Raw genomic sequence first — 14,899 nt, 5'->3', positions numbered from 1 at the left:
GGGTTTAGGGCAGTGCAGTGATGTTCGGGCATTGTAGGGGGTCATGCTGGGGTTGGTGTTTCAGGGTTTAGGGCAGTGCAGTGGTGTTCAGGCAGTGTAAGGGGTCATGCTGGAGGTGGTGTTTCAGGGTATAGGGCAGTGCAGTGGTGTTGAGGCAGTGTAGGGGGTCTTGCTGGGGGTGGTGTTTCAGTGTTTAGGGAGGTGCAGTGGTGTTCGGGCAGTGTAGGGGGTCGTGGGGTTGTGGTGTTTCAGGGTTTAATGTAGTGCAGTGGTGTTCGGGCACTGTAGGGGGTTGTGCGGGGATGGTGTTTCAGGGTTTAGGGCAGTGCGTGGTGGTCGGGAAGTGTAGGAGGTCGTGCTGGGTCGAGTTTCAGTGTTTAAGGCATTGCAGTGCTGTTCGGGCATTGTTGGGGGTCATGCTGGGTCTGGTGTTTCAGGGTGTAGGGCAGTGCAGTTGTGTTCGGGCAGTGTAGAGGGTAGTGCTGGCTCTGGTGTTTCAGGGTTTAGGGCAGTGCAGTGGTTTTCGGGCAGTGTAGGGGATCATGCTGGGTCTGCTGTTTCAGGGTTAGAGCAGTGCAGTGGTGTTTGGGCAGTGTAGGGGGGTCGTGCTGGGTCAGGTCTATCAGGGTTTAGGGCAGTGCAGTGGTGTTTGGGCAGTGTAGGGGGTCGTGCTGGGTCAGGTCTATCAGGGTTTAGGGCAGTGCAGTGGTGTTCAGGTACTGTAGGGGGCCGTGCTGGGTCTGTTGTTTCAGAGTTTAGGGCAGAGCAGTGGTGTTCGGGCAGAGTAGAGAGTCGTGCTGGGTCTTGTGTTTCAGGGTTTTGGGTAGTACAGTGGTGTTCGGGCTGTTTAGGTGGTCTTGCTGAGAGTGGTGTTTCAGGGTTTAGGGCAGTACAGTGGTGTTCGGGCAGTGTAGAGGGTATTGCTGTGGCTGGTGTTTCAGGGTTTTGGGCAGTGCAGTGGTGTTCGGGCAGTATAGGGGGTCTTGCTGGGGCTGGTGTTTCAGGGTTTTGGGCAGTACAGTTGTGTTCGGGCAGTGTAGGGGATCATGTTGGGGCTGGTGTTTCAGGGTTTAGGGCATTGCAGTGGTGTTCTGGCAGTGTAGGGGGTCGTGCTGGGTCTGGTGTTTGAGGGTTTAGGGCAGTGCAATGATGTTCGGGCAGTGTAGGGGGTCGTGCTGGGGGTGGTGTTTCAGGGTTTATTGCAGTGGAGTGGTTTTCGAGCAGTGTAGGGAGTTGTGCTGCGGGTGGTGTTTCAGGGTTTGGGCAGTGCAGTGGTGTTCGGGCACTGTAGTGGATCTTGCTGGGGTTGGTGTTTCAGGGTTTAGGGCAGTTCAGTTGTGTTCTGGCAGTATAGGGGGTCTTGCGGGGGTGGTGTTTCAGGGTTTAAGGCAGTGCAGTGGTGTTCGGGCAGTGTAGGTGTCATGTGGGGGCTGGTGTTTCAGGATTTAGGGCAGTGCAGTGGTGTTCAGACAGTGCAGGGGGTCGTGCTGCAGTAGTGTTTTAGGGATTAGGGCAGTGGGGTTTGGGTAGTGTAGGCGTTGTGCAGGGGGTGTTGTTTCAGGGTTTAGAGCAGTGCAGTGGTGTTCGTTCAGTGTAGGGGGTCTTGCTGCGGGTGGTGTTTCAGGGTTTTGGGCAGTGCAGTGCTGTTCGGGCTATGTAGGGGGTGGTGTTTTAGGGTTTAAGGCAGTGCAGTGGTGTTTGGGCAGTGTAGGGGGTCATGTGGGGGGTGATGTTTCAGGGTTTAGGCAAGTGCAGTGGTGTTTGTGCTGTGAAGAGGGTAGTGCAGGGGGTAGTGTTTCAGGGTTTAGGGCAGTGCAGTGGTGTTTGGGCAGTGTAGGGGGTCGTGCTAGGGGTGTTGTTTCAGGGTTTAGGGCAGTGCAGTGGTGTTTGGGCAGTGTAGGGGTTCATGCAGGGGGTGGTGTTTCAGGGTTTAGGGCAGTGCAGTGGTGTTCGGGCAGTGTAGGGGGTCATGCAGGGGGTGGTGTTTCAGGGTTAAGAACAGTGCAGTGTTGTTCGGACAGTGTAGGGGGTTGTGCAGGGGGTAGTGTATCAGGGTTTAGGGCAGTGCAGTGGTGTTCGTGCAGTATAGGGGGTCATGCTGGGGGTGGTGTTTCAGGGTTCAGGGTGGTGAAGTGGTGTTCGGGCAGTGTAGGGGGTCGTACTGGGGTAGTGTTTCAGGGCTTAGGGCAGTGGTGTTCGGACTCTGTAGGGGGTCATGCTGGGGGTAGTGTTTCAGGGTTTAGGGCAGTGCAGTGGTGTTCGGGCAGTGTAGGGGGTCATGCTGGGGGTAGTGTTTCAGGGTTTAGGGCAGTGCAGTGGTGTTTGGGCAGTGTAGGGGGTCATGCTAGGGGTGTTGTTTCAGGGTTTAGGGCAGTGCAGTGGTGTTCGGGCAGTGTAGGGGTTCATGCAGGGGGTGGTGTTTCAGGGTTTAGGGCAGTGCAGTTGTGTTCGGGCAGTGTAGGGGGTCGTGCAGGGGGTGGTGTTTCAGGGTTAAGGGCCGTGCAGTGGTGTTCGGACAGTGTAGGGGGTCATGCTAGGGGTGTTGTTTCAGGGTTTAGGGCAGTGCAGTGGTGTTCGGGCAGTGTAGGGGGTCATGCAGGGGGTGGTGTTTCAAGGTTAAGGGCAGTGCAGTGGTGTTTAGACAGTGTAGGGGGTTGTGCAGGGGGTAGTGTTTCAGGGTTAAGGGCAGTGCAGTGGTGTTCAGACAGTGTAGGGGGTTGTGCAGGGGGTAGTGTATCAGGGTTTAGGGCAGTGCAGTGGTGTTCGGACAGTGTAGGGGGTCATGCTTGGAGTGTTGTTTCAGGGTTTAGGGCAGTGCAGTGGTGTTCGGGCAGTGTAGGAGGTCGTGCAGGGGGTGGTGTTTCAGGGTTAAGGGCAGTGCAGTGGTGTTTGGACAGTGTAGTGGGTTGTGCAGGGGGTAGTGTTTTAGGGTTTAGGGCAGTGCAGTGGTGTTCGGGCAGTATAGGGGGTCGTGCTGGGGGTGGTGTTTCAGGGTTTAGGGTAGTGAAGTGGTGTTCGGGCAGTGTAGGGGGTTGTACTGGGGTAGTGTTTCAGGGTTTAGGGCAGTGGTGTTCGGACTGTAGGGGGTCATGCTGGGGGTAGTGTTTCAGGGTTTAGGGCAGTGCATTGGTGTTTGGGCAGTGTCGGCGGTATTGCTGGGGGTGGTGTTTCAGGGTTTAGTGCAGTAGTGTTCGGGCAGTGTAGTGGGTCTTGCTGCGGATCATGTTTCAGGGTTTAGTGCAGTGGTGTTCGGGCAGTGTAGGGGGTCTTGCTGGGGGTGGTGTTTCATGGTTTAGAGCAGTGCAGTTGTGTTCTGGCAGTGTAAGGGGTCGTGCGGGGGTGGTGTTTCAGGGTTTAAGGCAGTGCAGTGGTGTTCGGGCGGAGTAGGGGGTCGTGCGGGGGTGATGTTTCAGGGTTTAAGGCAGTGCACTGGTGTTCGGGCAGTGTGGGGGTCATGCGGGGACTGGTGTTTCAAGGTTTAGGGCAGTGCAGTGGTGTTCGGGCAGTGTAAGGGTGGTGTTTCGGGGTTTAGGTCAGTGCAGTGGTGTTTGGGCAGTGTAGGGGGTCGTGTGGGGAGTGGTGTTTCAGGGTTTAGGGCAGTGCAGTGGTGTTCGTGCAGTGTAGGGGGTCGTGCTGGGGGTGTTGTGTCAGGGTTTAGGGCAGTGCAGTGTTGTTCAGACCGTATAGGGGTCGTGCTGGGGTGGTTTTTCAGGCAGTAGGGCAGTGCAGTGGTGTTTTGGCAGTGTAGGGGATCGTGCTGTGGGTAGTGTTTCATGGATTAGGGTAGTGAAGTGGTGTTCGGGTAGTGTAGGGGGTCATACTGGGGTAGTGTTTCAGGGTTTAGGGCAGTGGTGTTCAGACACTGCAGGGGGTCATGCTGGAGGTAGTGTTTCAGGGTGTAGGTCAGTGCAGTGGTGTTCAGGCAGTATAGGCTGTATTGCTGGGGGTGGTGTTTCAGGGTTTAGGGCAGTGCAGTGGTGTTCGGGCACTGTAGGGGGTTGTGCGGGGATGGTGTTTCAGGGTTTAGGGCAGTGCAGTGGTGTTCAGGCAGTGAAGGGGTCATGCGGGGGCTGGTGTTTCAGGGCTTAGGGCAGTGCAGTGGTGTTCGTGCAGTGTAGGGGGTAGTGCTGGGGGCTGGTGTTTCAGTGTTTATGGCAGTGCAGTGGTGTTCAGGCTGTGTAGGGGTCATGCTGGGGCCGGTATTTCAGAGTTTAGGGCAGTGCAGTGGTGTTCGGGTAGTGTAGGGGGTCATGCTGGGGGTGGTGTTTCAGGGCTTAGGGCAGTGCAGTGGTGTTCGTGCAGTGTAGGGGGTCGTGCTGGGGGTGTTGTGTCAGGGTTTAGGGCAGTGCAGTGTTGTTCGGACCGTATAGGGAGTCGTGCTGGGGTGGTTTTTCAGGCAGTAGGGCAGTGCAGTGGTGTTTTGGCAGTGTAGGGGATCGTGCTGTGGGTAGTGTTTCAGGGATTAGGGTAGTGAAGTGGTGTTCGGGTAGTGTAGGGGGTCATACTGGGGTAGTGTTTCAGGGTTTAGGGCAGTGGTGTTCAGACACTGCAAGGGGTCATGCTGGAGGTAGTGTTTCAGGGTGTAGGTCAGTGCAGTGGTGTTCAGGCAGTATAGGCTGTATTGCTGGGGGTGGTGTTTCAGGGTTTAGGGCAGTACAGTGGTGTTCGGGCACTGTAGGGGGTTGTGCGGGGATGGTGTTTCAGGGTTTAGGGCAGTGCAGTGGTGTTCGGGCAGTGAAGGGGTCATGCGGGGGCTGGTGTTTCAGGGCTTAGGGCAGTGCAGTGGTGTTCGTGCAGTGTAGGGGGTAGTGCTGGGGGCTGGTGTTTCAGTGTTTATGGCAGTGCAGTGGTGTTCAGGCTGTGTAGGGGTCGTGCTGGGGCCGGTATTTCAGAGTTTAGGGCAGTGCAGTGGTGTTCAGGTAGTGTAGGGGGTCATGCTGGGGGTGGTTTTTCAGGGCTTAGGGCAGTGCAGTGGTGTTCGGGCAGTGAAGGGGTCATGCGGGGGCAGGTGTTTCAGGGCTTAGGGCAGTGCAGTGGCGTTCGGGCAGAGTAGGGGGTCATGCGGGGGTGGTGTTTCAGGGTTTAAGGCAGCACAGTGGTGTTTGGGCAGTGTAGGGGGTCGTGCGGAGGTAATGTTTCGGGGTTGAAGGCAGGGCAGTGGTGTTCAGGCAGTGTAGGTGGTCGTGCGGGGGTGCTGTTTCAGGGTTTAAGGCAGTGGTGTTCGGGCAGTGTAGGGGGTCTTGCTGGGGTTGGTGTTTCAGGGTTTAGGGCTGTGGTGTTCGGGCAGTGTAGGGGTTCTTACTGGGGGTGGTGTCTGATGGTTTAGGGCAGTGCAGTGGTGTTCGGGCAGTGTAGGGGGTCTTGCTGGGAGTGGTGTTTCAGGGATTAGGGCAGTGCAGTGGTGTTCGGGCAGTGTAGGGGGTCATGCTGGGTCTTGTGTTTCAGGGTTTAGGGGAGTGCAGTGGTGTTTGGGCCCTGTAGGGGTCGTGCTGGCTCTGGTGTTTCAGTATTTAGGGCAGTGCAGTGGTGTTTGGGCAGTGTAGGTGGTCGTGCTGGGTCTGCTGTTTCAGGGTGAGGGCAGTGCAGTGGTGTTTGGGCAGTGTAGGGGGTCGTGCTGGGTAAGGTGTTTCAGGGTTTAGGGCAGTGCAATGGTGTTCGGGCAGTATAGGGGGTCGTACTGGGGCTGGTGTTTTAGGGTTTAGGGCAGTGCAGTGGTGTTCCGCAAGTGTAGGGGGTCTTGCTGGGTCTGGTGTTTCAGGGTTTAGGGCAGTGAAGTTGTGTTCGGGCAGTGTAGGGGGTTGTGCTGGGTTTGGTGTTTCAGGGTTTAGTGCATTGCAGTGGTGTTCGGGCACTGTAAGGGGTCTTGCTAGGGGTGGTGTTTCAGGGTTTAGGGCAGTGCAGTGGTGTTCGGGCATTTTAGGGGGTCGTGCTGGGGTTGGTGTTTCAGGGTTTAGAGCAGTGCAGTGGTGTTCGGTCACTGTAAGGGGTCATGCTGGGTGTAGTGTTTCAGGGTATAGGGCAGTGCAGTGGTGTTCGGGCAGTGTAGGGGGTCTTGCTGGGGGTGGTGTTTCAGGGTTTAGGGCAGTGCAGTGGTGTTTGGGCAGTGTAGGGGGTCGTGCGGTTGTGGTGTTTCAGGGTTTAATGTAGTGCAGTGGTGTTCGGGCACTGTAGGGGGTAGTGCAGGGATGGTGTTTCAGGGTTCACTGCAGTGCGTGGTGGTTGGGAAGTGTAGGAGGTCGTGCTGGGTCGAGTTTCAGTGTTTAAGGCAGTGCAGTGCTGTTCGGGCATTGTAGGGGGTCGTGCTGGGTCTGGTGTTTCAGGGTGTAGGGCAGTGCAGTGGTGTTTGGGCAGTGTAGGGGGTAGTGCTGACTCTGGTGTTTCAGTGTTTAGGGCAGTGCAGTGGTTTTCAGGCAGTGTAGGTGGTCGTGCTGGGTCTGCTGTTTCAGGGTGAGGGCAGTGCAGTGGTGTTTGGGCAGTGTAGGGGGTCATGCTGGGTCTGGTGTTTCAGGGTTTACGGCAGTGCAGTGGATTTCGGGCAGTGTAGCGGTCGTGCTAGCTCTGGTGTTTCAGTGTTTAGGGCAGTGTAGTGGTGTTCGGGCAGTGTATGTGGTCGTGCTGGGTCTGCTGTTTCAGGGTGAGGGCAGTGCAGTGGGGTTTGGGCAGTGTAGGGGGTCATGCTGGGTCTGGTGTTTCAGGGTTTACGGCAGTGCAGTGGATTTCGGGCAGTGTACCGGTCGTGCTGGCTCTGGTGTTTCAGTGTTTAGGGCAGTGTAGTGGTGTTCGGGCAGTGTATGTGGTCATGCTGTGTCAGGTGTTCCAGGGTTTAGGGCAGTGCAATGGTGTTCTGGCACTATAGAGGGTCGTACTGGGGCTGGTGTTTCAGGGTTTAGGGCAGTGCATTGGTGTTCAGCAAGTGTAGGGGGTCGTGCTGTGTCTGGTGTTTCAGGGTTTAGAGCAGTGCAGTGGTGTTCGGGCAGTGTAGGGGGTTGTGCTGGGGTTGGTGTTTCAGGGTTTAGGGCAGTGCAGTTGTGTTCGGGCACTGTAAGGGGTCTTGCTAGGGGTGGTGTTTCAGGGTTTAGGGCAGTGCAGTGGTGTTTGGGCATTGTAGGGGGTCATGCTGGGGTTGGTGTTTCAGGGTTTAGGGCAGTGCAGTGGTGTTCGGGCACTGTAAGCGGGCGTGCTGGGGCTGGTGTTTCAGGGTATAGGGCAGTGAAGTGGTGTTCGGGCAGTGTAGGGGGTCTTGCTGGGGGTGGTGTTTCAGGGTTTAGGGGGGTGCAGTGGTGTTTGGGCAGTGTATGGGGTCGTGCGGTTGTGGTGTTTCAGGGTTTAATGTAGTGCAGTGGTGTTCGGGCACTGTAGGGGGTAGTGCGGGGATGGTGTTTCAGGGTATAGGGCAGTGCGTGGTGGTTGGGAAGTGTAGGAGGTCGTGCTGGGTCGAGTTTCAGTGTCTAAGGCAGTGCAGTGCTGTTCAGGCATTGTTGGGGGTCATGCTGGGTCTGGTGTTTCAGGGTGTAGGGCAGTGCAGTGGTGTTCGGGCAGTGTAGGGGGTAGTGCTGGCTCTGGTGTTTCAGGGTTTAGGGCAGTGCAGTGGTGTTCGGGCAGTGTAGGGGATCGTGCTGGGTCTGCTGTTTCAGGGTTAGGGAAGTGCAGTGGTGTTTGGGCAGTGTAGGGGGTCGTGCTGGGTCAGGTCTATCAGGGTTTAGGGCAGTGCAGTGGTGTTCGGGTACTGTAGGTGGTCATGCTGGATTTGTTGTTTCAGAGTTTAGGGCAGTGCAGTGGTGTTCGGGCAGTGTAGGGAGTCGTGCTGGGTCTTGTGTTTCAGGGTTTTGGATAGTGCAGTGGTGTTCGGGCAGTTTAGGTGGTCTTGCTGAGTGTGGTGTTTCAGGGTTTAGGGCAGTACAGTGGTGTTCGGGCAGTGTAGGGGTATTGCTGTGGCTGGTGTTTCAGGGTTTTGGGCAGTGCAGTGATGTTCGGGCAGTATAGGGGGTCTTGCTGGGGCTGGTATTTCAGGGTTTTGGGCAGTGCAGTGGTGTTCGGGCCCTGTAGGGGTTCTTGCTGGGGCTGGTGTTTCAGGGTTTTGGACATTGCAGCGGTGCTCGGGCACTGTAGGGGGTCTTGCTGGGGGCTGGTGTTTCAGGGTTTAGGGCAGTACAGTTGTGTTCGGGCAGTGTAAGGGGTCATGTTGGGGCTGGTGTTTCAGGGTTTAGGGCTGTGGTGTTCGGGCAGTGTAGGGGGTCTTACTGGGGGTGGTGTCTGATGGTTTAGGGCAGTGCAGTGGTGTTCGGGCAGTGTAGGGGGTCTTGCTGGGAGTGCTGTTTCAGGGATTAGGGCAGTGCAGTGGTGTTCGGGCAGTGTAGGTGGTCGTGCTGGGTAAGGTGTTTCAGGGTTTAGGGCAGTGCAATGGTGTTCGGGCAGTATAGGGGGTCGTACTGGGGCTGGTGTTTTAGGGTTTAGGGCAGTGCAGTGGTGTTCGGCAATTGTAGGGGATCGTGCTGGGTCTGGTGTTTCAGGGTTTAGGGCAGTGAAGTGGTGTTCGGGCAGTGTAGGGGGTTGTGCTGGGTTTGGTGTTTCAGGGTTTAGTGCAGTGCAGTGGTGTTCGGGCACTGTAAGGGGTCTTGCTAGGGGTGGTGTTTCAGGGTTTAGGGCAGTGCAGTGGTGTTCGGTCACTGTAAGGGGTCATGCTGGGGGTAGTGTTTCAGGGTATAGGGCAGTGCAGTGGTGTTCGGGCAGTGTAGGGGGTCTTGCTGGGGGTGGTGTTTCAGGGTTTAGGGCAGTGCAGTGGTGTTTGGGCAGTGTAGGGGGTCGTGCAGTTGTGGTGTTTCAGGGTTTAATGTAGTGCAGTGGTGTTCGGGCATTGTAGGGGGTAGTGCGGGGATGGTGTTTCAGGGTTTAGGGCAGTGCGTGGTGGTCGGGAAGTGTAGGAGGTCGTGCTGGGTCGAGTTTCAGTGTTTAAGGCAGTGCAATGCTGTTCGGGCATTGTAGGGGGTCGTGCTGGGTCTGGTGTTTCAGGGTGTAGGGCAGTGCAGTGGTGTTCAGGCAGTGTAGGGGGTAGTGCTGGCTCTGGTGTGTCAGTGTTTAGGGCAGTGCAGTGGTGTTCGGGCAGTGTAGGTGGTCGTGCTGGGTCTGCTGTTTCAGGGTGAGGGCAGTGCAGTGGTGTTTGGGCAGTGTAGGGGGTTATGCTGGGTCTGATGTTTCAGGGTTTAGGGCAGTGCAGTGGATTTCGGGCAGTGTCGCGGTCGTGCTGGCTCTGGTGTTTCAGTGTTTAGAGCAGTGTAGTGGTGTTCGGGCAGTGTAGGTGGTCGTGCTGGGTCTTCTGTTTCAGGGTGAGGGCAGTGCAGTGGTGTTTGGGCAGTGTAGGGGGTCATGCTGGGTCAGGTGTTCCAGGGTTTAGGGCAGTGCAATGGTATTCTGGCACTATAGGGGGTCGTACTGGGGTTGGTGTTTCAGGGTTTAGGGCAGTGCAGTGGTATTCGGCAAGTGTAGGGGCTCGTGCTGGGTCTGGTGTTTCAGGGTTTAGAGCAGTGCAGTGGTGTTCGGACAGTGTAGGGGGTTATGCTGGGGTTGGTGTTTCAGCATTTAGGGCAGTGCAGTTGTGTTCGGGCACTGTAGGGGGTCTTGCTAGGGTTGGTGTTTCAGGGTTTAGGGCAGTGCAGTGGTGTTCGGGCATTGTAGGGGGTCATGCTGGGGTTGGTGTTTCAGGGTTTAGGGCAGTGCAGTGGTGTTCGGGCACTGTAAGGGGGCGTGCTGGGGGTGGTGTTTCAGGGTATGGGGCAGTGAAGTGGTGTTCGGGCAGTGTAGGGGGTCTTGCTGGGGATGGTGTTTCAGGGTTTAGGGGGGTGCAGTGGTGTTCGGGCAGTGTATGGGGTCGTGTGGTTGTGGTGTTTCAGGGTTTAATGTAGTGCAGTGGTGTTCGGGCACTGTAGGGGGTAGTGTGGGGATGGTGTTTCAGGGTTTAGGGCAGTGCGTGGTGGTCGGGAAGTGTAGGAGGTCGTGCTGGGTCGAGTTTCAGTGTTTAAGGCAGTGCAGTGCTGTTCAGGCATTGTTGGGGGTCATGCTGGGTCTGGTGTTTCAGGGTGTAGGGCAGTGCAGTGGTGTTCGGGCAGTGTAGGGGGTAGTGCTGGCTCTGGTGTTTCAGGGTTTAGGGCAGTGCAGTGGTGTTCGGGCAGTGTAGGGGATCGTGCTGGGTCTGCTGTTTCAGGGTTAGGGCAGTGCAGTGGTGTTTGGGCAGTGTAGGGGGTCGTGCTGGGTCAGGTCTATCAGGGTTTAGGGCAGTGCAGTGGTGTTTGGGTACTGTAGGTGGTCATGCTGGATTTGTTGTTTCAGAGTTTAGGGCAGTGCAGTGGTGTTCGGGAAGTGTAGGGAGTCATGCTGGGTCTTGTGTTTCAGGGTTTTGGGTAGTGCAGTGGTGTTCGGGCAGTTTAGGTGGTCTTGCTGAGGGTGGTGTTTCAGGGTTTAAGGCAGTACAGTAGTGTTCGGGCAGTGTAGGGGGTATTGCTGTGGCTGGTGTTTCAGGGTTTTGGGCAGTGCAGTGGTGTTCGGGCCCTGTAGGGGTTCTTGCTGGGGCTGGTGTTTCAGGGTTTTGGACATTGCAGCGGTGCTCGGGCACTGTAGGGGGGTCTTGCTGGGGGCTGGTGTTTCAGGGTTTAGGGCGGTACAGTTGTGTTCGGGCAGTGTAAGGGGTCATGTTGGGGCTGGTGTTTCAGGGTTTAGGGCATTGCAGTGGTGTTCTGGCAGTGTAGGGGGTCGTGCTGGGTCTGGTGTTTCAGGGTTTAGGGCAGTGCAATGGTGTTCGGGCAGTGTCGGGGGTCGTGCTGGGGGTGGTGTTTCAGGGTTTATGGCAGTGCAGTGGTTTTCGAGCAGTGTAGGGGGTTGTGCGGTGGTTGGTGTTTCAGGGTTTAGGGCAGTGCAGTGGTGTTCGGGCAGTGTAGTGGGTCTTGCTGTGGTTGGTGTTTCAGGTTTTAGGGCAGTTCAGTTGTGTTCTGGCAGTATAGGGGGTTGTGCGGGGGTGGTGTTTCAGGGTTTAAGGCAGTGCAGTGGTGTTCGGGTAGTGTAGGGGTCATGTGGGGGCTGGTGTTTCAGGGTTTAGGGCAGTGCAGTGGTGTTCGGGCAGTGTAGGGGGTTGTGCTGGGGTTGGTGTTTCAGGGTTTAGGGCAGTGCAGTGGTGTTCAGGCAGTGTAAGGGGTCATGCTGGAGGTGGTGTTTCAGGGTATAGGGCAGTGCAGTGGTGTTGAGGCAGTGTAGGGGGTCTTGCTGGGGGTGGTGTTTCAGTGTTTAGGGAGGTGCAGTGGTGTTCGGGCAGTGTAGGGGGTCGTGCGGTTGTGGTGTTTCAGGGTTTAATGTAGTGCAGTGGTGTTCGGGCACTGTAGGGGGTTGTGCGGGGATGGTGTTTCAGGGTTTAGGGCAGTGCGTGGTGGTCGGGAAGTGTAGGAGGTCGTGCTGGGTCGAGTTTCAGTGTTTAAGGCGTTGCAGTGCTGTTCGGGCATTGTTGGGGGTCATGCTGGGTCTGGTGTTTCAGGGTGTAGGGCAGTGCAGTTGTGTTCGGGCAGTGTAGGGGATCATGCTGGGTCTGCTGTTTCAGGGTTAGGGCAGTGCAGTGGTGTTTGGGCAGTGTAGGGGGGTCGTGCTGGGTCAGGTCTATCAGGGTTTAGGGCAGTGCAGTGGTGTTTGGGCAGTGTAGGGGGTCGTGCTGGGTCAGGTCTATCAGGGTTTAGGGCAGTGCAGTGGTGTTCAGGTACTGTAGGGGGTCGTGTTGGGTCTGTTGTTTCAGAGTTTAGGGCAGAGCAGTGGTGTTCGGGCAGAGTAGGGAGTCGTGCTGGGTCTTGTGTTTCAGGGTTTTGGGTAGTGCAGTGGTGTTCGGGCTGTTTAGGTGATCTTGCTGAGGGTGGTGTTTCAGGGTTTAGGGCAGTACAGTGGTGTTCGGGCAGTGTAGGGGGTATTGCTGTGGCTGGTGTTTCAGGGTTTTGGGCAGTGCAGTGGTGTTCGCGCAGTATAGGGGGTCTTGCTGGGGCTGGTGTTTCAGGGTTTTGGGCAGTACAGTTGTGTTCGGGCAGTGTAGGGGATCATGTTGGGGATGATGTTTCAGGGTTTAGGGCATTGCAGTGGTGTTCTGGCAGTGTAGGGGGTCGTGCTGGGTCTGGTGTTTCAGGGTTTAGGGCAGTGCAATGGTGTTCGGGCAGTGTAGGGGGTCGTGCTGGGGGTGGTGTTTCAGGGTTTATGGCAGTGGAGTGGTTTTCGAGCAGTGTAGGGGGTTGTGCTGCGGGTGGTGTTTCAGGGTTTGGGCAGTGCAGTGGTGTTCGGGCACTGTAGTGGATCTTGCTGGGGTTGGTGTTTCAGGGTTTAGGGCAGTTCAGTTGTGTTCTGGCAGTATAGGGGGTCTTGCGGGGGTGGTGTTTCAGGGTTTAAGGCAGTGCAGTGGTGTTCGGGCACTGTAGGTGTCATGGGGGGGCTGGTGTTTCAGGATTTAGGGCAGTGCAGTGGTGTTCAGACAGTGCAGGGGGTCGTGCTGCAGTAGTGTTTTAGGGATTAGGGCAGTGGGGTTTGGGTAGTGTAGGCGTTGTGCAGGGGGTGTTGTTACAGGGTTTAGAGCAGTGCAGTGGTGTTCGTTCAGTGTAGAGGGTCTTGCTGCGGGTGGTGTTTCAGGGTTTTGGGCAGTGCAGTGGTGTTCGGGCCCTGTAGGGGTTCTTGCTGGGGCTGGTGTTTCAGGGTTTTGGACATTGCAGCGGTGCTCGGGCACTGTAGGGGGTCTTGCTGGGGGCTGGTGTTTCAGGGTTTAGGGCAGTACAGTTGTGTTTGGGCAGTGTAAGGGGTCATGTTGGGGCTGGTGTTTCAGGGTTTAGGGCATTGCAGTGGTGTTCTGGCAGTGTAGGGGGTCTTGCTGGGGTTGGTGTTTCAGGGTTTAGGGCTGTGGTGTTCGGGCAGTGTAGGGGGTCTTACTGGGGGTGGTGTCTGATGGTTTAGGGCAGTGCAGTGGTGTTCGGGCAGTGTAGGGGGTCTTGCTGGGAGTGGTGTTTCAGGGATTAGGGCAGTGCAGTGGTGTTCGGGCAGTGTAGGGGGTCGTGCTGGGTCTTGTGTTTCAGGGTTTAGGGGAGTGCAGTGGTGTTCGGGCCCTGTAGGGGTCCTGCTGGCTCTGGTGTTTCAGTATTTAGGGCAGTGCAGTGGTGTTCGGGCAGTGTAGGTGGTCGTGCTGGGTAAGGTGTTTCAGGGTTTAGGGCAGTGCAATGGTGTTCGGGCATTATAGGGGGTCGTACTGGGTCTGGTGTTTCAGGGTTTAGGGCAGTGAAGTGGTGTTCGGGCAGTGTAGGGGGTTGTGCTGGGTTTGGTGTTTCAGGGTTTAGTACAGTGCAGTGGTGTTCGGGCACTGTAAGGGGTCTTGCTAGGGGTGGTGTTTCAGGGTTTAGGGCAGTGCAGTGGTGTTCGGTCACTGTAAGGGGTCATGCTGGGGGTAGTGTTTCAGGGTATAGGGCAGTGCAGTGGTGTTCGGGCAGTGTAGGGGGTCTTGCTGGGGGTGGTGTTTCAGGGTTTAGGGCAGTGCAGTGGTGTTTGGGCAGTGTAGGGGGTCGTGCAGTTGTGGTGTTTCAGGGTTTAATGTAGTGCAGTGGTGTTCGGGCATTGTAGGGGGTAGTGCGGGGATGGTGTTTCAGGGTTTAGGGCAGTGCGTGGTGGTGTTTCAGGGTTTAGGGCAGTGTGTGGTGGTCGGGAAGTGTAGGAGGTCGTGCTGGGTCGAGTTTCAGTGTTTAAGGCAGTGCAATGCTGTTCGGGCATTGTAGGGGGTCGTGCTGGGTCTGGTGTTTCAGGGTGTAGGGCAGTGCAGTGGTGTTCGGGCAGTGTAGGGGGTAGTGCTGGCTCTGGTGTTTCAGTGTTTAGGGCAGTGCAGTGGTGTTCGGGCAGTGTAGGTGGTCGTGCTGGGTCTGCTGTTTCAGGGTGAGGGCAGTGCAGTGGTGTTTGGGCAGTGTAGGGGGTTATGCTGGGTCTGGTGTTTCAGGGTTTAGGGCAGTGCAGTGGATTTCGGGCAGTGTCGCGGTCGTGCTGGCTCTGGTGTTTCAGTGTTTAGGGCAGTGTAGTGGTGTTCGGGCAGTGTAGGTGGTCGTGCTGGGTCTGCTGTTTCAGGGTGAGGGCAGTGCAGTGGTGTTTGGGCAGTGTAGGGGGTCATGCTGGGTCAGGTGTTCCAGGGTTTAGGGCAGTGCAATGGTATTCTGGCACTATAGGGGTTCGTACTGGGGTTGGTGTTTCAGGGTTTAGGGCAGTGCAGTGGTGTTCGGCAAGTGTAGGGGGTCATGCTGGGTCTGGTGTTTCAGGGTTTAGAGCAGTGCAGTGGTGTTCGGACAGTGTAGGGGGTTGTGCTGGGGTTGGTGTTTCAGGGTTTAGGGCAGTGCAGTTGTGTTCGGGCACTGTAAGGGGTCTTGCTAGGGGTGGTGTTTCAGGGTTTAGGGCAGTGCAGTGGTGTTCGGGCATTGTAGGGGGTCATGCTGGGGTTGGTGTTTCAGGGTTTAGGGCAGTGCAGTGGTGTTCGGGCACTGTAAGGGGGCGTGCTGGGGGTGGTGTTTCAGGGTATGGGGCAGTGAAGTGGTGTTCGGGCAGTGTAGGGGGTCTTGCTGGGGGTGGTGTTTCAGGGTTTAGGGGGGTGCAGTGGTGTTCGGGCAGTGTATGGGGTCGTGCGGTTGTGGTGTTTCAGGGTTTAATGTAGTGCAGTGGTGTTCGGGCACTGTAGGGGGTAGTGTGGGGATGGTGTTTCAGGGTTTAGGGCAGTGCGTGATGGTCGGGAAGTGTAGGAGGTCGTGCTGGGTCAAGTTTTAGTGTTTAAGGCAGTGCAGTGCTGTTCAGGCATTGTTGGGGGTCATGCTGGGTCTGGTGTTTCAGGGTGTAGGGCAGTGCAGTGGTGTTCGGGCAGTGTAGGGGGTAG

The sequence above is a fragment of the Triturus cristatus genome, chromosome 1_1 (assembly GCF_964204655.1).
Source record: "Triturus cristatus chromosome 1_1, aTriCri1.1, whole genome shotgun sequence".
In the NCBI taxonomy this organism is placed as follows: domain Eukaryota; kingdom Metazoa; phylum Chordata; class Amphibia; order Caudata; family Salamandridae; genus Triturus; species Triturus cristatus.
The sequence above is the reverse complement of the archived record's forward strand: the minus strand, read 5'-3'. Positions refer to the sequence as shown.